We start from the raw sequence: 22,184 nt of genomic DNA on the forward strand, positions 1-22,184 counted from the left end.
ACGGACCGGCAGTGCGTAGTTCGAGCGAGTATGGTCGTGGTGATCGAGCGAACGGTTTCCAAGCGAACGATCGTCCCTTATGTAATTCTACTGACTTTTATTGCCCATTAAAGTACTCAGTTTTTGACTATAGATAGGTGTTTTTTTTTATTCGAACACGGCCGACCCACTCGTAAATTGGTATAAGAATCTTTAACACTTCAAAAGTGGGCTGTGGGTTGTGCTCGATTTACAATAAAATGATTAAAAAGTGACTCTGAGTTTGTTCAGCTTTTGGGTTTACGCCCCACTTAGGCTCATACTTGTGAAATGTTAGAATTTCTTTAGATTATTGATAACAGCATAACTCTGTTCCTTTAAACTTGATATTTTTTTGATTGAAATAGACTTGCGAAAACTAAAATAAAATGGGTGTTCACGGAGGTGAAAATCATGTACCACTAGACCAATTTGAACAATTCGTATGCTGTCTTAGTGTGCACGTGGCGGATGCATTTGATGCAACGCATGGCTCAAGTTTTCATGGCGAATCAGAATTCGGAAGTGACTTTACTTTACGGAATAATACATTAAGAGAAAACTCAAGTACCATAAATCGGGAAAACGAAAATGTGTGCGCCCGCCATCCAATAAATGAACCACGCGTTCGTGGCGAGTATCCGCTACAACACAGTCCTGAAAATCTTCGTGGCCTTGAACAAAACGCCAGTAGCTCAAATAACGATCAACAAAATCAGCTGCCGGTTCGAATGCAGAATTAAGCTTTGGGTACTCTGAACCCTGGCTTATAATAAAAACCTTATAAATCCGTTCATGCAATCGGATCTCAACCCAAGTGACTCTCAACTGCATCGTGATCAAGACGGTGCGAACAATCATTTAAAAATAAATAACCATGCTCGTACCTTCGACCGAAGCGAATTTTTTTGAACGCATCATGGCTATCATGATTGAAGAAAATCACCGACAAGAAGCAGCTTTCGAAAGAATAATTCACCGAGTAGTGACTAGCCAACGTGTATCTCCAGCTACATATTCCGTTCGGACGGTAAATACGTATCATGTTTTACCGGACCTGAGTCGTAGTATTCAAATTTTTGACGGTGAAAAGGGGAGCATGCACGCACGGGAATTGCTAAAAAATTTAAAAAGCATGGGCCAAGCAAGGTCCGAACAAGCTTTCAGCAAGACGGTCATCGTGTCTGAGAATTTAACCACGAAGTTCAAAGGATGGCCGAACGTGTGCAATCCAAATCAGAGTCAATCATCGCGAAATAAGCCACTTTTCCAAAGCGGACACCAGCGGACGAAGTAAAGAAGATTTCCACCGAGGGATTAACGCCTCAAAAATCTCAGCCGATAGAAGATTCAAAAACGAAAGCCAATCCAGATCGAAGACCTCCGCTGCGTTATGAAGTGAGTGACCCCAAATGTTACAATTGTAACAAGTATGGTCACATGTCGAGAGACTGTCCTGAACCGCGAAGGGGACTGTGGTGTAAAAAGTGTGATGGTAAGGGTCATACTCAACATCACTGCACGGTGTCGAAGAATAATGAGAGATCAGAAGTGAGTTAAGTGCCGAAAATAATAATAATTTGAGAAATCACCTAAAAAAAGTGATCGTGAAAGATAAAAAATTTTGTACGCAAGTTGATCAAGGTGCATCTGATTGTTTAATGGAAATATCGGTCGCAGTATCCCGCAGTTTTTAAATTGTGCCAAACGAAGCTGAATTAAAATCATTCGGCCCCAATCATTTTCGTGTAACGTCTCGGGGAATCGTGAAAGCGATTGTTATTTTTGATAACATAATGATTTTTAGGATTATGTTACAAATTAAGAGGCTTGGAAAAATACTATATGAAAGTTCTTTAAGATTTTTAATTTTAGGTAGTTTTATTTTATTTTTCGCGGAAATATGACAAACTAAGACGGCGGCCTTAATGCGAGCTAAAGTTTCAAGATGACCTCTAGCTGTTTTTCTGATAAGTTCTACTTGGTAATAAGCTAAGAAAGTTAGATATTCGTCAGATGAAGAATGAATATGACTTATTAAAAACATTTACCGTGGAGAGGAACGATCTTTACATAATTTTTCTAATTCAAAAATAATTTCCGAAGCATGCGTACGTGAATTATTTTAGAAAATATTGAATTATTTTGTTCTTGCCAGTAGCAATAAAGATTTCGTGCTGCATTTTCTTTAGCTAGAACTTCGTTTTTACTTGTACTGATTATTATCTGATTTAAAAATTTTAAAGTGGCTGAAAATTTAAATTCTCTCTCAGTATTTCGTCGAACTTGCATTTCGTAATTTGGTGCTTGACTTCCTTGTTGAGTAATAAGTTCTTGAAGAAGAAGTGAAAATGGTTTTTGAAACATTTTTAATTTTAGAAATGTAAAGAGTGATTTTGCTGTTGCAACAGTGTCGTCGTGAGTAGGCTGACTTATAGCTTTTTCTTGGTCATCTGTTGTTTTCTTACTTTGTTCCGCCATTTCAGTTGATGTTTTTTCGTTTCGCACTAAATGTAATAATAAATTTATAACAGAGTCCTATATTGCTCCTAATAAATGCATTGACTAACCAAAAACAGAATGTAAAGCATATCCATGTATTGTTGTACGGGCAATTAGTGTAATACCACGGAATATTTTTATGATGCCAATCAAACGGGCATTTGCTGTCCCGAAATTTGTGAAAATTGACAAAAATTTTCCCTGTGCAGTTTTTGCTATTTCAACCATTGTTTTTTCGTCCAAAATATTCATTAATGATATTCCTTGGTGAACTATCGGTTGTCCAATTATTTCTCGGGCTAATGAGTTTAGAATCATTGGCTTTTCTGCGGGGAACATTATATTTTCCCTTAGCTTTTCTAAGTCAGATTGCGAATAAATACCACTGGTTCCAAGTGCAGCAGGGTTTCTATATTCCCAAGTCTCTCGTGTCGTAGGTTTTGTTATCTCAGGCGGCATGGCTTCTACAGGCTCAGATAACATTTAATACCACTTATCTCCTAACGGATACATTGTTGGAATAAAAGAGTTGTAAGATACTTGGAGTCCGGCACCCACGAATGCGCAAGAAACCCCTGAATTTAAAATAACTTTATCACTTTCCAGATTTGCAACTCTCCCATAGTAAAATACTAAGAGAGTCCGTAACTATTACATCTTGCCAAGTAACAAAAGGATTTGAATATTCTGTTCCATAGAATTTTCCATACAAGTTTGTTGTGCCGGCGAAAGTCACGGCTCTATAATTAGTGAAATTAATTTTTAAATCCGATATTTGCAGATCATCTTTCAAATTCAATATAACAAATTCGTGAATTTTTTGGCATTGACTGCGAGATATTTATTTAAAAATTTTCATTTCTTCATTAGTTACTGTTGATATGTGTGACTGCATACCGCAGTAATATACTGTGCATTTTACTTCTACTGTACATTGAATTATTTTAGTTTTGCCAAGATTGCTTAATTGCAAGAGTTAAGCATAAGTTCCTTTAGCTTCTAGTGTTTTTAAAATGAAAATGACATTATCCTACTTCTCATAATGATAAAGTTGTTAGATTAAGATTATCGGACCCAAAATTGTATCTCACGATGGCACTTGTTGTCTCTAAGAGATCTTCCAGAAAATTGTGTTACGATTGTTGAAGACTTATTATCAAATAGTGGTAAGGTAGTGGTGCTCTAGTTTTTATGGTTAGAATAATATCTCTTATGGTTCCTGGATCAGTTATTCCATTTTGTATCCAATTCGGAATATTAGAATCATCTCTATTGTAAATTTTATTTGCGAATAAATAAGGCCATAGTTTTATGATGTCGACATAGCGAAAAAAAGTGAAGAATTACTACATCGATTCTTTAGCGGTGACCGTAATCCATTTTAAAGAAATCCCTTTATGGCTGAAATATGAAATATGGCCAGTAGCTTTTTTTTTATATATTATTCCTTTACTTCAAGTGTAATCTGAATTTTGTTCAAGTATTTTGAGATTTTTTATAATTTAAGTTTATTAATGTAAACTATTTTTGGTTTGTTCTTTATTTTTATTTTTAAAATTCCGTTTCGTAAGATATCTAAAACTTTATGTGGTCCTGCGTATTGATCAGATAATTTATGTATTTTTCCACCTTCTATAAAAAATACTTTAACTCCTGTTTTTACATTTTGTGGATTGGATAGTTAATCATAATAAATTGTTGACCTTTGTCTTGCTATAATTAAATTTTCTCTTGCTATACCTCGAATATCATGTAATCTAATTATAAAATTGTTCATATAATCATCGTACGTTTCTGATTTTTCGTGTGGTTGAGGGGGTTCGCTGGAAGGTTGTCTTGCAAGTTTCCCAAATACTAATTCATAAGGTGTGCACTTAGTTTCTTTGTCAACGCTAGTATTACAAGAAAATGTGGCCAATTCAAGCCACTCATCCCATTCTACGTTTTTACTTACGAATTGTTTTAAGTATTCGCCTAACACATGATGAGATCGCTCTAATGAACCGTAGGATTGTGGCTGAAAGGCACTAGTTCGAAATTGCCTAATACGGAAACGCTTTGCTAAGCTTTTAATCAAGTTACTTACAAAATGTGTCCCTTGATCTGTTAGGACTTCTTTGCGTGAACCAAATATGCATACAAACCTTTTGACAAATGCATTTGCTATAGTGCTCGCTAGTTGATTGGGTAAGGGTTTGGTCAAAGCGTATTTAGTGAAATTATATTGAATTGTTAATATATTAACATTCCCAGTTTTAGTTTCTGGAAATGGACCAACAATGTCCGTTGATATTTTTTCGAACAAATGATTACTTTGGTTGATGAGTCCGAAAAAACAGTATTGATTAATGATAAAATTTCTTTCCAGTCTATATGATTTATTCTGGACGTTTGCCGTAAACTAATTGATCGTAACAACAATTTATCGATCATAATACGTAAAGAATAAATTGATGCTTTAATATTACTAATAGTTGCTGAAAGGTTATCTTTTACTTCATATTCAATGGGAAGTGATAATATATGATAATATCGGCTCCTTTTAAGTTCGTTTGCTTCTCCTAATTTAAGCTTAGAAAATCTTGGTAATTTATTGCGTTTTTCCAAAAGTTTGAACTCATTATCGCGAGGAGTACCATCGGCTGCTAAGGAATATGTATAATTGTCCTTTTGAATAGTCATCTGGTCCCTACACTCTATAATATTTTTATTCAAAAATTGAGATGCTTCACCCTTTTCCAGAAGGGGATCTTTGTTTACTTGATAGTTCGCTGGGTTTTCATTCGACATACTCACTTCTTCTCATTCTTTCCTTCTAATTTCTTCTTCAAGGTTTGTGGAATTGTGATTAAAATTTTGTTGATCATCTTGTTCACTAGAAGAATCCGTAAAATACGGAAATTTAAGTTCTTTATAATCTTTTCCTTTTTTATTATTTTTTCGCATAGAGTCTGAGGTTTATTCAGGGTTTTTACAGGGGTGGCCTCTCTTTTTTTCGTGCTGGTAGTAAATAAACGTTTATTTTTCGGCCTGCTGGCCTTAAAAAATTGACTTGCTTACACTTCCATTTTTTACAGAATTTTCTTACAACTATTTTACAAAGTACAATCCATTCACACCTTATAACTAATCCGCTCGCTTCTATAGTCTAACCTTCCTCGCTGCGCCTCGCTTCGAACGCATTTCGCTCTTTTGTTCATATGCTTCCCATTATTAGCCTCTGTCTCCGCGGCTAACACCTAATACTGAACTACTATTTACAATATTTACATTTTCTTACATCTAATTCCTTTCCTATTTACAATCTTTCCTTCTCCATTCTTCTTCCTCATTCCTTCTCTTTTTCTCCATCTTACCCAAGACCCCCTTCACCCATGTCACTGCTCTTTTGTTCCCCCTTTCATGTGTGTCAATCATCATGCACACTGGACCCGATAAACCTTTTATGAATAATTTGATAAATGGTTCCTTTCGTTTCCCGATCCATTTGGCATGGAATTACATTGGCCTGCTTTTTTCGCATGCGTTCATTATAAGATGTACGTCTACAATTTTTCAAAAGATGGCCCGATTTTTTACAATAGTTGCAAATAATACTATTTATGTCCCGCGAGGATTGCTATTGTTGGTTTCTATACAAATATAATTATTTGATTTCGTAAATAATGTTCTTCATTCCTACTGTGGCTTGGCCCAGTTTGCCATTGACCTACATTTCTATTTCTATTTTCAACCGGCGGGTTCCATCGGTCTCCACCCCTCTGTAGCGGTCGAGGATTCCATGTATTTGACCTAACTGACGACATGTGGCAGCAATATGACCTCTTTTTCCACATATTTGACAGGTAATAATTGGATCTTCTTGAGACACATTTATTTTTGACAAATTAAGTCTATCATTATTTTTAAATCCTTGTTTTCCGTAATTTTGAATAAGTTTCAATTTTTACCCTCTCCGTAAAGCAGCTGTTGCCGATACTCGTTGTTCGATATCTATATCAGAGTTAAACGTGTCGTGAAAATATTATCCTTGTGCTATTTTGTTCTCTATTTCTGGCCTCGAACTGCGTATAAAACAGTCAACAATGTCTTTACCAAATGCATTTACAAAGTTTTGTTCTATTTGGCCACCTTTACTTATTTTATGTGTATCTAAAATTTTATTTCCAATTTCGCGAATCCTAGGTGCATAAGAAATAAAATTTTCACTGTCTCATTGGTACAAGTTTCCTAAGTCCCCTTGCAATTGATAAACTGATTTATGTGGGGCATAAATCTTTTTCATCCGGGTTATTAGTTCTTCAACGGTACTGAAAGAACTTCCGGTTATACATATTTTCGCGCCTCTCCAATTAATTTTTTTCTTATTAATTTGACAAGATTAGGTTCTACTATTTTCGGAAGCATTTCTTTAGCCTCGTTGCAACCCTCGACAAAATTTTATATAGGTATGTTGTTTCCGCTAAACAGTGGTCCTACTATTAAAGCAGCACACAAGGATATCATTTGGTTTCTAGTCATGGTTTCGAAAAAAGTGTCATCATTTTTCGACATGGCTGAGCGGTATTTAGTATGTTCGGTGGAGTCAGATGAAAGAGATTCGGAATTACAATTATGTTCTGCTTTAGCGATGGGTTCAAATGGTATCGCTTTTGAGAATTTTGTTGATTAACATTCATGTTAAAATCGTAACCGATTTCGCGGCTTTGCTTTATCTTAACGCTAACAAAACTAGAACCCCTAGGTGTGATTATATGGTTAAATCGAGTTCGTAAATTCAGTATTGACATAGTACATAAACCCGGAGTGCAGATGGCACATGTAGATGCCCTGTCAAGAGCGCTGACTGAAAGCAATGAACCTGAAAATGAAATGACAGGTTAAATTGTATTCTCACAATTGTAAATGAGGTTCATGAGATTGTTATGTATCAATATTCCGTTGAAGGTTTAAAATACAAAAAACAGATATTGGAGAAACCGATCGACTTAAGAACCAAGCTAAAGGCTGGTGAAATAAAAGACTACGAATTTCATGACAGTATTATTTTTAAGCGAATAAAGGATAGTTAAAAGTATGTAATTCCAAAAAATCGACATAAAAGTATGGTCGTGCGATTCCACCATTTGCAATCACACCAAGGTTTAGAGCATACTGTAACGAAAATAAGTCAGTTGGACTATTTTCCTTCGTTGCGAAGTTTCGTGAGGCAATGTATCTACGGCAGCATTCAATGTATTACGGTCGAAGCTAAAACTGGTAATCAAGCTGAAGAGCTTCACTCTGTACCGCTTGGAAGCAGACCATTTGAAAAAGTGCATGTGGATCACGTAGGGTCTTTCGTCACTTTAAGTAAGGTTAATAAATACGTTCTGGTTCTGACAGACACACTGACAAGATTTACAATTTTAAAGGCATTCGGAAGTACCAAAGTAACCGCCGTTATATTTACATTTTCTCAAGGATTTCGTTCTTAACTACGGTGCCTTTTAAAGAATTCTTACTAGCAGAGGAACGTGTTTCACTTCGACGATGTTCCAAGAATTTTGTGTTCAGCAGAGAATTCGACATACTCTAAACTTCTTCAGGCACCGAAAGACTAATGGGTTAGTAGAACGGGGGAATAACACTTTTTTGCCCGCTATTCAAGCCAGCTTGATGGATAATGAAGGCCGACACTGGGACAAACGACTAGCTTTATAATATAAATATCAAATCGGAGATATCGTCTTCATGCAAGCAGCCACTACAAGATGATGCCCCCGGTAAAAGATACACAAGAACAGCTCACGTGAGCTAACTGAAAATATGGCGTCCTTCCCACGAAGAAGACAATTTCAGCTTCAACTGTGACGAAAATGAACTTGGACCAAAGAACGTGGACCAACATGTTAAAAATCCTGTCAGAGAAACGAACGACATTATCCTTAAAGAGAAATCACTGACAGAAAACCAACCTCCAAGTATCCCAGAATCAGCGAAGCCACTAAAACGAAGTTCCAGAGAGGTTTAAGTTTCTGTCAACTGAATTTAGCGCGATTTAGAGCGGTATGGAAGTGCGCCCATCGAGCGATATTGATTGGAAATGAATGTGCGATATTGAGAGAGATGAAACGGACGGGCAGTGCGTAGTTCGAGCGAGCATAGTCGAGGTGATCGAACTAACGGTTTCCAAGCGAACCATCGTCCCTTATGTAATTCTACTCACTTTTGTTGCCCATTAAAGTATCCAGTTTTTACTACAGAAAGGTGTTTTCAATAAAAATTTACATTTCATAGATAATTATACGATCGATGATTTTCAATATTTTATAACGGATTTGGTCTTGAATCATAACAAATTATTTTACCTGCATCTTTTCCAGATAAATAATAATAAATGCTAGAACTACTTTTAAATTGTACGTTTGGACTTTTTAAATCACTGAATTCTTCTAAAGATTTTACTTTTTATATTTAACGTTCTCAATTCTTTATTTATAATAATTTAAATTTAAATTTAGTTTAATATTTTATTTGAAAGACACAACGTGTGTGCTTATAATATCTTGTAGGTTTTTCTATTTAACAATCTTATTTCAGTTTTGTCGTTTAGAAATAATCCAAAACTTTAATTTTCGATTAAATATAATACTTTCAATGAAGAAAAAGTGGTTTTATTTTTATAAGTCTGGAAAGTCTTATAGAAAAAGCTGTAAGATATTATAAGGATAAAAGACATATTTTTGAAAAAACTCTTGAACATTATTAAAATAGAAATGATACTTTTGATACCCCCTGGAGTAATCAGAATAATTTATTATAAAATAAATTCAGGGGTTGTAATCAATGGAAGTCATATCTTGTGTTCGAGAGGAAAAATTCAAGAACCGTAAATGGAAACCAAAAGGTCCGCATAAAGGGAAGGGAACCGAGGGTTTCGCGGATCGTACCCGAAGGGAAAAACGGGGAGAACTCGCTCGCCGATCCTTGGAGGAACGATCGAGAATGGAATACACGATTGCGTCACGCACTACCGAAAACCGTGATCGGATGGACCGCCAGATTTCCAGACGGTGCCGCACCAATTGCGAAAACCTGGCGGACACTCCACTTACCTGTCGGTTCCTCGAATTGAGGGTCCTCCAATGTTCCTGTTGCTGGGGTACTCCTGGGATCCTGGGTAGCTGCTCGGTATGACGTCTGATGCGCGGGGATGCTGAGGGGTAACTCTGGTATCCGAATTTGCTCGGGTATTTTAGGGGGAGGATAGGAGTTAAAATAAAGATTTGCGAAAACGGAATAATAAAGACTGGAATTTAAAGATGGAAAGTACTAATTTTAATTCAATGAATATAAGCGTACAGATTGACAGGAGATCGCCGGTAATAGCATAGAGTGCTCCGTGGTCTGTCACGTTTCTCGGTCGAGAAGATACTGATTTTTCGTCTTGCCGATTTTCGCAGCTCCCGATCTTCGAGCAAAAACCTCGCGCATTACAGCGGTGGGGAGGACGGATCGGGCCCTGCCATTGGTCGCCCGCTCCTCTCACCCACTGGAATACGACAAGAGCCTGCCGTTCGCCGGTTCGCGGGAATTCTCTCACCTAAGACGTTGAAAGCTTACGCGGAATCGAATCGCAGTTATAGGTTTGAGACTGCAACCCTCCAACTTCCGAGAATATGGCAGCCGACTTATTCTCGAAAATGGAGAATTGGAATCCCAAAGCGAGCTTGAGGATTAAACCGATGGTCGTTAATAGGTGAACAATATCAAGTCCACCCCTTCCCGGATAGACCATAGGTTTACTCCTCGAGAGCTTAAAGAAAAGTTAAATACTAGATTAATTGCATGCTAACGCGACAAGGTATCGATATGTCTAAAATTAATAATAAAAATGTAAATATACATAAATTGTCCTTAAAACTAATTGCACTTTTCCATAGTTGCGTACGGGCGAAGATCAACGGCTGTTCACCGGTGCTCTGGCTCGTAGGGTATATCGCTGCCCAGCGTTACGCGTTCGTCTTCTTCTTCGGGAACTGTAGATTAGGTCGGAAGCAGGTCAGCTTCGACGTAGGTGGACGCGCCTGAGCGCGATGTCCAAAAATGAAATTGGGTCGGAAGCAGGTCATCTTCGACGTATGTGGACGCGCTTGAGCGCGGTGTCCACAATTGGGTTCGACTGTTCACCGTCACTCGATTGTTGCTGCTTAACTAATTGCGCCTTTTCCTAGGTGCGTATGTGCGAAGATCACGATAATTCACCGGTGCTCTGGCCCGTAGGGTATAACGCCGCCCAGCGTTACTCGTCACGTCTTCCTCTTCTAGAACTGTAGACTGGGTCGGAAGCAGGTCGGCTTCGATGTTAAGTGGACGCGCCTGGACGGTGGTGTCCACAATTGACTGCGACTGTTCGTCGTCACTCGATTTCGATCGTGAAGAGGGGTGCGGCTGCTGGCTGTCACCTGGGTCATCTTTGTCAACAACTGTAGATTGGGTCGGAAGCCGGTCGGCTTCGACGTTAGATGGACGCGCCTGAACGGTGGTTTTCAAAGATGAACACAAATGTTCGTCGTCACTTGAGTTTTGGTGAACGACAAACTTTGCTGGGATTGCACGGGGCTGTGCAGGCACTAAGGTGTACCCATGGACCTTTTGTGGAGTACTGTCTTTCAAAACCCAGTAAACTTCCCCCGAGGTGTTCTCTAGGATCTGAAATGGTCCAATCCAGGACGGGGCGAGTTTAGCATTGAAACTTTCGGCCTTGTTAGAAAGTCAATGACTCTGAGCGTAAACCCAGTCTCCAACCGAAAAACGAGGAGGGGTCGACGTTGGTGCGGGCGCGTAACCGGATTGGTAATTATTCTGGTGTTATCGGGCCTTTTCTTCTCTCTGCTGATGTTCATCGGATTCTTCCAGGCTACGCGTCTCCCGGAAACGCCATTCCTCAGGTCTGAGAATTGTTCTCCCGAAGAGCAGATAGCTTGGAGTAACCCCAGTTGCCGTGTTCCGCCGTCGTCGTAAACCAAAAAGAAGTGCTGGAAGGTGAGTGTCCCACGTACGCTGGTTACTCTCATAAAGGCGGAGCCTGAGGCCCTTCTTGACCTCCTGGTTTCGACGTTCCGTGGGATTTGCGCGGGGGTGATAGACGGGCGTCGTCCATAACTCGCAGTCCCAGTTTTTTGCGGCTTCAGCCCAAGTGTGACCCGTGAATTGTGGTCCATTGTCGCTCAAGATTCGCTTTGGGTACCCGAAACGAGAGAAAACTTTGTCCTACAGCAACTTGACCGCGCTTGAAGCTTTACAGACACGCATGGGGAAAGCTTCGACCCATCATGTAAACATGTCCGTAACCACCATAATGTGTGTGTTCCCTTGGCTTGTTCTTGGGTACGGTCCCATAAAGTCAGCTGCAACAGATTCCCATGAAGTCCTGGCTTGTCGTGATCATTGAAGAGTTGGTCGTTGTCCATGTACCGATTTGCAGCAGATACATAGATGGCGTCCTGTGACGTACCGACGGATTTCCCGATTCATGCCCGTCCAGAAGAAAAATTCGCGTACTGAACGGATTGTCTCTTCGGTACCAGGGTGTCCTGAAAGAGGCGTGTCGTGGTGATCGTGTATAATGCGTTCACAGAGAGTCACTGGTACCCGCATTCGCCATTCACCACCGACCACGTCACGACGCCAAAAACCGTTTCTATCGAGCTTGTTAGAAACAAGAAAATTTTTTTCCTCGCGATTGACGGGGCCACACGCTCTGATTTCTCGCCATTTAATTGCGTCGCGGGTTGTCATAGGATCCAATTGTTGGGCCTCCATAATTTCTTCAAATATGGAGGGAGTATGTAGGGCACTAAGAGCTGGGACTGATTTGTTGATGTTCGTTGTAATCGCCGGACGGTTAGGGGGTAACATCTTTTCTAGATTCGGTTCACCCGGGAGTAAGACGGCCGGGTTGGGAAACCGTGAAAGAGCGTCAGGCAATTCGTTTTTCTTGCCCGGAATGTGTTCGACCTTGAAATTAAATTGCCTCTTCAACAATAAATACCAAAGATTTAATTTCGCGCGTGTGTCCTTTTGATCTTCTAACCATGTCAGGGCCTTCTGTCCGTACGGAGAGTAAATGGTCGGTCTTCCATATAGGGTCGGTAATGTTGAACCGCCCAAACAACGGCCAAACATTCTTGTTCGTCACAATGATATTTGGTCTCCGAAGGTGAAAATTTCGCACTTGCGTATGAAATTACGTTTCGCGTTCTGTTAGGCTTTTCTTGCAGCAAAACGGCTCCCACCCCTCTTGCGCTCTCACTGGTTTGTAATATAAAAGGCAAAAAGGGGTCCGGGCGACTCATCGAACTCGGATTGGTAAACGCGGTTTTTACCGCTTCGAAGGCGAGCATTTTCTCGGGAGTCATTTTAAATGGTCGTTTAGACGACAGTAAGTCCGTTAGAGGTGCAAGAATGTGTGAGGAATCAGGAATGTATTCTTTGACCCAGTTACACGTGCCGATAAAAGATTGTAGATCGCGGCGTGTTCGGGGTAAAGGGGCGTTGCGAATTGCGTCGATAGACTCTGGCTGAGCTGCGTTACCGTCGGAGCTAATGCAGTGACCAAGGTAGGGTAATGAGTCGCGGCCGAAGTGACATTTTTCGGGTGAAATCGTGAGCCCATAGATATCGAGGCGTTCGAGAACTAAGGCGATGTGCGCTAGATGTTCCTGCCGATTTCGGGAGTAAATAATAATGTCGTCTAAATACGCCAATGCGAAAATACCCCATTGTTCAGCCAGAACATGTCGCATCAAATTTTGGAAAGTTGCCGGAGCTCCTTTTAAACCGAACGGCATAACTCGGAACTGAAATAACCCACCCCCGGGGGTTGAAAAAGCAGATAACTTCCGAGATTCGAGGGAGAGAGGGATTTGCCAGTAACCGTTTTTGAGGTCCAAAAGGGAGAATACCTTGGCACCACCGAGGTCTTTAATTGTTTCATGTATTCTAGGCAGGCACTGGGGAACGTCAACGGTTATATTGCTGAGACGACGATAGTCCACGTAAAAACGATATTCGCCGTTTTTTTAGTTGCAATGACAACTTGCGAGCTATACGGTGACGTGGAGGGTTCGATAATACCTTCACTCAACATTTCGCGCACTTGAGTATCAATATAGAGACGCTTTTCGACAAAGTAACGACGCGCTGGTTCGCGAAAAGGTCTCGGGTCCTTCAGCTCGATGACATGTTGCACGGCCATTGTTTATCGTAGACGTTTTACGCCGAAGTGAAAGCTTGCCGCGTGTTCTCGAATAATGTCCTTAAAAGCCTGTGTATACTTGAGTGGAAACTCGTGCTTAACTTTCGGTACTGAAAAAAGGGTTACGTCAATCGGACATAGCAACGGTGCTAAATACAAGCGCCGCCGATTTTTAATTCCCAAATAAATGGAATTGGCCGCATGGTCATGAATGACGTTATACTTCTTAAGCCAAGAGCGACCTAGAATCATTGGAGCGCGTAATTCGGGGCTCACGTGGAAAACCGAGGGGTATTTTTCGTCATGGATTTCAGGTGTGAGGTTAACGCAACCATCGAGCTTCATGAACGAATTAACGGCGCCTAATTTAGCGTATGGTGGACTGGCTCGTAATGAGGAAAACTGGGAATTGGATATGATCGAGCGCCGTATAAAATTTTCCGAGGCCTGGGTATCGATCTCTGCTGCTATTTCCTGTCCATCTAATATGACACGTAGTCGAGGTAAACAGGAGGAATCCGTGTATAGCGCGTTTAAGACTGGAATGGATTTAAAGCGGGAGCAGCCTTTGGCTCCCGGTCGCGCCAGTTTTACGCTCGGTTTTCAACTAATTCGGGGTGCAGGGCAAGAGCGGTGCCAGTGTGACCCAGGGCAGTGTTGACAACGCGGAGGAAGTCGGTTGGGGGGAGTGCCGGCGGTGGGTGTGGAAGGTGACTCGACGGCGGGTGTATTCGATTTCCTCGATGTCTCCTTCGCTTCCCTACGCCTGTTTGCCTCCAGGTCGTCAGCCTCAGCTTGGGTGGCTCGTTCAAACAACTCATTAAAATTCCTTACATTAGCAAACCGAATAATCATTTTAATTGAAGGCCGTAAGGACTCGATCAATAACGCTACGATTTCGGACGCTACGACCGGTTCTTTCTCTTGTTGCCTACTTGAGTAAAGTTTAGCTTGTAGGCGGATTATTGCGGTATTCCCGGCGTATTGTTGCAACAGTAAATCACAGAATTTTTGCCAGGGAAGTAATAAATTTTTATACATGTCCCACCATTTTCCGGCCGAATCGGTTAAAGATTTTGATACTAACCGAGTCCATTGTTATGGAACTATTGGCGATTCCGTAAAATAAGTGACGCATTCGGCTAAAAAGGTGTTAGAATCTTCGTGATCTAAGCCGGCGAAGGTTGTTCATGGTGATTCTGGGGTTCTTAATGCCCGGACCACTCCGCGCCAGTCACTAAGCGTTGGGGGTGGTAAGTTTACGGAAGTTGCCGGTTCGTTGGGACAGAAGGAAGAGTTTTGAGGCGTTTGTGCATTCCGCAGAATGCTGAACTTGGTTCTGAAAAGGTGTAATATTTATTAGTGGTTGCCTATTTTGCTCCTGTAAACCGTTTTGGGATTGTTGGATATCTTGCTCATTTTGAGGATCCTGAGCGGAATGATTATTCGACAATTGTTGATTATTTTGCTCGTTTAAACCATTGTGAGAGCGATGAATATTTTATTCATTTTGAGGGTCCTGGCACGGTAAAATATTCAGCGGGGGTGAATGTTGGACTGGTGGAAATCCTAAGAAGTCCTGTTCCGACATTGTGTTGATTGATCAGGATCGTAATCGCTTAGATTGCATTACGATAAGTCGCGAGAATTATTAAAAAGGGCGCCACCGATTTTTTTTGGGTTATACCCGGAAACTGAAAGAAAATGATCTGATAGATCCACCGCGTTTCTCAACGGGTAGAGAGTAGAGCATGGCCTCTTAAGGGTGTATGTGGGTTCGATCTTTCAATGATGAACGAATCAGGAAAAATTGGAAATTAGAAAAATAGAACAGTTTTTAAAAAATTTCCTGAGCCTCACGTTTGGGCCGCCAAATTGATACCCCTGGAGTAATCAGAATAATATATTATAAAATAAATAAATAAATAAATTAGGGAAAAACGCGGAGAACTTGCTCGCCGATCCTTGGAGGAACGATCGAGAATGGAATACACGATGGCGTTACGCACTACCGAAAACCGTGATCGGATGGACCGCCAGATTTCCAGACGGTGCCGCACCAATTGCGAAAACCTGGCGGACACTCCACTTACCTGTCGGTTCCTCGAATTGAGGGTCCTCCAATGTTCCTGTTGCTGGGGTACTCCTGGGATCCTGGGTAGCTGCTCGGTATGACGTCTGATGCGCGGGGATGCTGAGGGGTAACTCTGGTATCCGAATTTGCTCGGATATTTTAGGGGGAGGATAGGAGTTAAAATAAAGATTTGCGAAAACGGAATAATAAAAACTGGAATTTAAAGATGGAAAGAACTAATTTTAATTCAATGAATATAAGCGTACAGGTTGACAGGAGATCGTCGGTAGGAGCATAGAGTGCTCCGTGATTGGTCACGCTTCTCGGTCGAGAAGATACTGATTTTTCGTTCTGCCGATTTTCGCAGCTCCCGAGCTTCGAGCAAAAACCGCGTGCATTCCAGCGGTTGGAGGACGGATCGGGCCCTGCCATTGGTCGCCCGCTCCTTTCACCCACTGGTATACGACAAGAGCCTGCCGTTCGCCGGTTCGCGGGAATTCTATCACCTAAGACGTTGAAAGCTTACGCGGAATCGAATCGCTGTTATAGGTTTGATATTGCAACCCTCCAACTTCCGAGAATATGTCGGCCGACTTATTCTCGAAAAACGGAGCATGGGAATCCCAAACCGAGCTTGAGGATTAAACCGATGGTCGTTAATAGGTGAACTATATCACTTTAAATAGAAAATTTATAAGAAGGAGAAATTTGTATTGCATCAGAACTTAAGTTTAAAAATAAACATTAAATATATAGGGGTGCTTCTCAGCAGGTAAGGCTTCGATTAAAATATTGCAAAAAAAGAGAGAAAGAAATGGACTAGCCGTCTCGACATTTCGGGACGATTAGTCTAACTTATAAAAAATCTTGGCCCAATTATACCGAATTTCCAGATCACGAGACGCATCATTCGCTGCCGATCCTATGGACCTGAGTTCTTACATCTTGTTCCGTAGTACAGGCGATAGCACACTCAGTTTGTATACGTAAAGTTCGGGGCTCAATTTCCGTTGCTTGTATGTTTTTAATTTTTTAATTTCTATTTATGAAAATATGTATGAATTCAATTCCCTTCTGATAATTTTTTCTAATTCATGCAAAAAAATATATTTTACATGCTTTTTTCAATGAATAACTCTGTTCTTCAAAAGATTGTTGTTTTTTCCAACAAAATCTTTTATATTAATTAATTTAATAATTTATTCACCAATAACTCATGTTTTTCCATTATTTTACTTTACATTATTGCTATTCTATTCATATTCTCATTCAAATATGTACACGAATTTAAAACAAAATTATTAAATTAATAATATTCATACAAAATAAATTTGTTCACGAAACAAGGTGGACTTGTTCGGCCGGAAAAGTATGTGGGAGCAAAGGAATTGGTGTGGGCGATCTGCGGCTTTAGAGGCATGGGGGATTGTGCAATTTTCGCCGGGAGCGCCGTCTACAATTAGTTCGTTGAACTATACCCCCCGCCGCATCTAGACGTATAATATCTTTGCTTATTTCGCTCAACATTTCAGCGTGTCTCGTTACAAGCGAAAAAGTAAATAGGGATCGCTAATTTCGAAGATTTGGCAAAATGTACAGAGCTGAGATTTTTAATTCATTGGATGTAAAAACCCAGTTAAATGAATAAATATTTACTAGGAGGTTCACCAGGACATTTAAAAATTATTTTTGACATTTATTTTCCATGTTTGAAGAGGTGTCCCAACTTAAACTACCAAATTTTTCGTGCCAAATAGGAAGACATTCAGAAAATAAACTTTAACATTTTGTTGCGACATAACTATATATGGTTTATTCACGAAAAGTAAGCTATGTAATAGACCTTTAAAGCGGTATAATGAAAGCCCTCGTAAAAATAAATTCTAATTTAGTAACACTTTGAGGTTACTTTCAAACCATATCTGGATTTTTCTGGTATGCACCCTTTAGCCTACACCTGCATCACTTTCAGAAAACAGGGCATTGAAACAGATCCTACACACTCTTTTTCTCTCTCTCTCTGTCTCTGAAATAAGAATAGCTGTCTGCATCAAAAAAATGCTGGCGGGGACAAAAGGACTGTTGTCTTCTGTGGACCAGATTATTACTGTTGGAGAGCGCTTTGAGACCAACGTATATACCTGCTTACTGTAGTCTTTTTTTGTCTTTATGTTTGCAACGCGCATATTTTATAAATGTCACCTTCCTCGGAATACATTTTTGATAGGCAATTTTACGACGTCCTATGTCCGTGTCATTATGGTGTCTTCACGATATCGCAAAGACATCGTCAGTTTATACGACGTTTTTACGATACCGCAAATACACCTTAACGACGTGGACATAGGATATCTTGAAGTTTTTCGTAACGATGTCGTAAAGACGTCGCCAAATTTTGTGCCCACCGAGTTTTTATTTATAAGTATCAGGATGGCATTTTAATATATAAAGGGTGGCCTATTTAATCCATGGATCACAATTGGTCGCACTGTGGCAACACACAACTGGTAACCAGCACAATGTGGCAATGGAGCGATTGTAGGTCCCACAAGATGTTTCAGCATAGGTAGATAGCACAAGTCTACCCTGTCCGGGATCAACACTGGTCACACGTCCCAACGCTGCATGAAAGTAACAATGAGACTAGTCCCGCCAAACGGGTCCACGAGTCCAAAACGTTCTACAGCAGACTTAGAAAGAAGTTTAAACTGCAAAAAATGCGTAATCACTCTTGTTACACGAGTCGATGAAGGGAAATTGCTGATTATAGTAAGGTTCAAGTATGCGTGACGAATCAAAACGAATGGCTGCTGGAATTCTTTAAAAGTTGCTTGGGGAGGGTCAGTGGGAGAAGTTTCATCATGAAAATGAAGAACGCTGTCCAGTAAGCTTCACTGTGCGAAAGCTATTCGGGGACATTCTATTACAGACTCTACTAATTTCAAGCTAGAGGATGCATTTCTCAAGTGGCATAATCAGCTGGGTTTTAATTTGTAGGGACGTGGCGTCAAAAGGCGTTAGAGAGCCCGCTGGATCTCCGAAATCCGACTGGCTACATAATCGTTCAGCAGGAAGAATCAACCACTTGAATCCAAACGCTTCGTGAGCCCATCCAAGCGTAGGTGACCGCAAGAGAGAGGTTCAATTCCTTGCGTAAGCAGTGAATCAATTGAACCACAAGCACAACAGCGCCAGGTTTCATTCGAGGAATAGTCCATCCGATTAGATCAATCGAACCTACCCATAAATGGACAGAAAATGCGAAGGGAGGCTTTCGTAATGCTTTACGAGTTGCATCCAGAAGAAGTGACCTGTAAACTTGAGCGCCCATGAGCAATACAAGTCGAAGAGTATTCACCTGGACAAGTGAAAATGATGGGCGGGAATTAAGATGAAGGGCTCACGCGTCTACAAGCAATCTCGATTGGTTTAGGTTCAATTGTGTTGATGGAAACATTTTTGGCCTTTTGAGATCAATCAAAGGGGGGAAGTAATTTTCAGGATAAAGAACTGGTATCAGAGCCAGGGTCGACGAGGGGTCTGGTTCGAACAGTCAGGTTCCGAATCCAAAGCCAAATGTACTTTCTCATTGTTTGAAGGGTACGAGCCCTCAGTCTAAGGACTTTTTTTTTGTTATAAGTAGCACAAGATGGATTGACATGTGTAATTAGGAACTGAGAAGTAACTTTCGAGCCCGTCTAGGCATTCTATCTTGAGGCGGTGGACCTGCCCCAGGATTCACTCATTGGCGAATAAAACGTTTTGTAGTCTGCAGTACTGAAATTCGTTGTTACAGGAACACTGAAATTTCAAAAATGTGAGAAGATAGTTCTTTATATGTGTGAATAAAGTTACCAAGGATAATTTTCTCTCCAAAAAATCCATTTCTTTCAAAATGAGATGTGCCCATGATTCTTCATAAACTTAGTTATGTTGGCAATGCGGAGACCCCTGAGGAGAAAAACAAACACTAAATAAGATTATCCAGATATTACTAGTCAACATCTTAGCGATTTACCTACCGACCAGACACCCGGATAGGCTAAACTGTAACACCACCGACAACTTAAGAAAAAGCTCTTAGAAAAAAGAGAATATTAATTTATATGTCTACTATCTGGCAACGAAAATGAATTGATCTGAAAGGGCAGATTTTTTCCACTTCAGACAATAACCAGTAATATAATTATTCTTTTGCAAACGATTGTCATATTTATTTTAAATTAATTTATTTCAAATTTAGTGAACGACATCATATTCCCAGCGAACGAGAACGATATCGACTTTAAATTTAAAGAAATTAGAAAGTTATTTGTAAGAAATATTATGTGTATAAATAAAAAATGCGTATAATTCCCCAAAAACTTGCTTCGGTTTCGTGTCGGTCACTAAGATATGCGTGTGCCGTCCAGCGGTTCCGAAGGTACGATAATTATATTTCAAATATATTGAATCTACAATGTGGGGCTAAAATCCTTTGTCGCCACACCACCCGTCAGCGACACCACTGCGATAAGATTCGCTTCCTCAAGTATTCCAGATTTGAATAGTCTATATAACACACTTTATATTTTCATTATAAAAATAGCACCTTAATATATTGTACACTGAATAGAAGATGTCATACATTATGCCGTAATATCTATATACTAAGGTTAAATATAAAGGTTTTTAATATCTGCTTTTAAACATCTATCTAGAGCCTGTCTAACGCCGCTTGCAGTGTTGAAAACAATCCACATTTAATATGTCCAGGACGCCTGAGAGCCGGTTTGGAGCCGTTTGCAATGTTGCAAACAAGCCACCATCAATATGTCTGTCATGCTTGAGAGCCAGTCTCAAAGCGTTTGCAATGTTGCAAACAATCCACCGTCAATATGTGTTTCATGCTTGAGAGCCAGTCTCAAGGCGTTTACAATGTTGCAAACCATCCACCATCAATCATGCTTGAGAGTCAGTCTCAAAGCGTTTCCCAGGTTGCAAACAATCACAAGGTCATGTCGGAGAGCCTGCCTCGAGGTGTTCGCAATTTTGCAAACAATCCATTAGCAGTATGTTTGTCACACCTGAGAGCCTGTCTCGGGATGTTTGCAATGTTGAGAATAATTACACAGTCAGTAAGTACGTTTGTCCTGTCTGAGAATCTGTCTCGATGCGTTTAGAATGTTGAAAAGAATCCATTAGCAGTATGGTTGCCATACCTGAGAGCCTGTCTCGGGACGTTTGAAATGTTGAAAACAAGCACAGTCAGTATATTTATCATGCCTAAGAGCCTGTCTCGAGACGTTTGCAATGTTGATAACAATCACACAGTCAGTAAATCCGTTTGTCCTGCCTGAGAGCCTGTTTTAAGGCGTTCAATATGTTGCAAACAATTCATTAGCAGTATGTTTGTCCTACCTGAGAGCCCGTCTCGGGACTTTTGCATGGATGAGAACGAGCACAGTCAGTAAATTTGTCATGACTGAGAGCCTGTCTCGAGGCGTCCGCAATGTTTCAAACAATCCATCAATAGCATGGTTGCAATGCCTGAGTGCATGCACTTCCGCTCACCCACCATCCGGCTCGGAGGACCGAAAATGTTACTTAATTATTTGCGGACTGGCATAGGGCAGAGAAGGAGTCACTACCGGCCCAGTTGAAGTCGATCACATCTAGCACCTTGTACCAAAAAAAGGTTGTGGTTATTTTGAAACATAAGAGCAGATGTACACTCCACAAGCTACGACCAAGGTCGTTCGCAACCGGAAATAATGCGTCATCTGACTCGTTAATTCCTACAACACCAGAAGAAGATCGAGTCGGAAAAGTCACTTTAAAAAAAACGAACTTGAAGGGAACACAGATTTAAAGAATGAAACTCAAATACCTGAATGGTCCAAATAAACTGACTTTAAATTAATACTAAAATATAGAATGGTCTCAAATTGCACGCTTGATTTAAAACTGGTTCCCGAATCGGAATGATTACACACACCAGGAACGAATTTTCTCTAAAAAATTAATTTAGCGTAAAATATTTCTTTCTAAGTTGAATTGTTCGCGCAAAATTGAAGGGCCACTTTGCTAATATTTTTTCATCTACTGATTTTTACACTAGAAACTACTCATTACCAGAATAAGCAAATTGTTTTTTATATAATTATATCACCTCTGATATGACATTACAAATGTAATTTTTTGGATCAGCTATATGTATGGATATAACTAAAAATATTTTTCTTACAAAAAATGTCTTTACGTTAACTAAATATACTGTCCCTGTGGACGCAGTCCCGTGCGAGGAACAAAGTGTCTGCAACGAACATGCTTGCCGTCCCGGTAGTACTCTCTTCATTTGGAGTAGTT

The sequence above is a fragment of the Belonocnema kinseyi genome, chromosome 8 (assembly GCF_010883055.1).
Source record: "Belonocnema kinseyi isolate 2016_QV_RU_SX_M_011 chromosome 8, B_treatae_v1, whole genome shotgun sequence".
In the NCBI taxonomy this organism is placed as follows: domain Eukaryota; kingdom Metazoa; phylum Arthropoda; class Insecta; order Hymenoptera; family Cynipidae; genus Belonocnema; species Belonocnema kinseyi.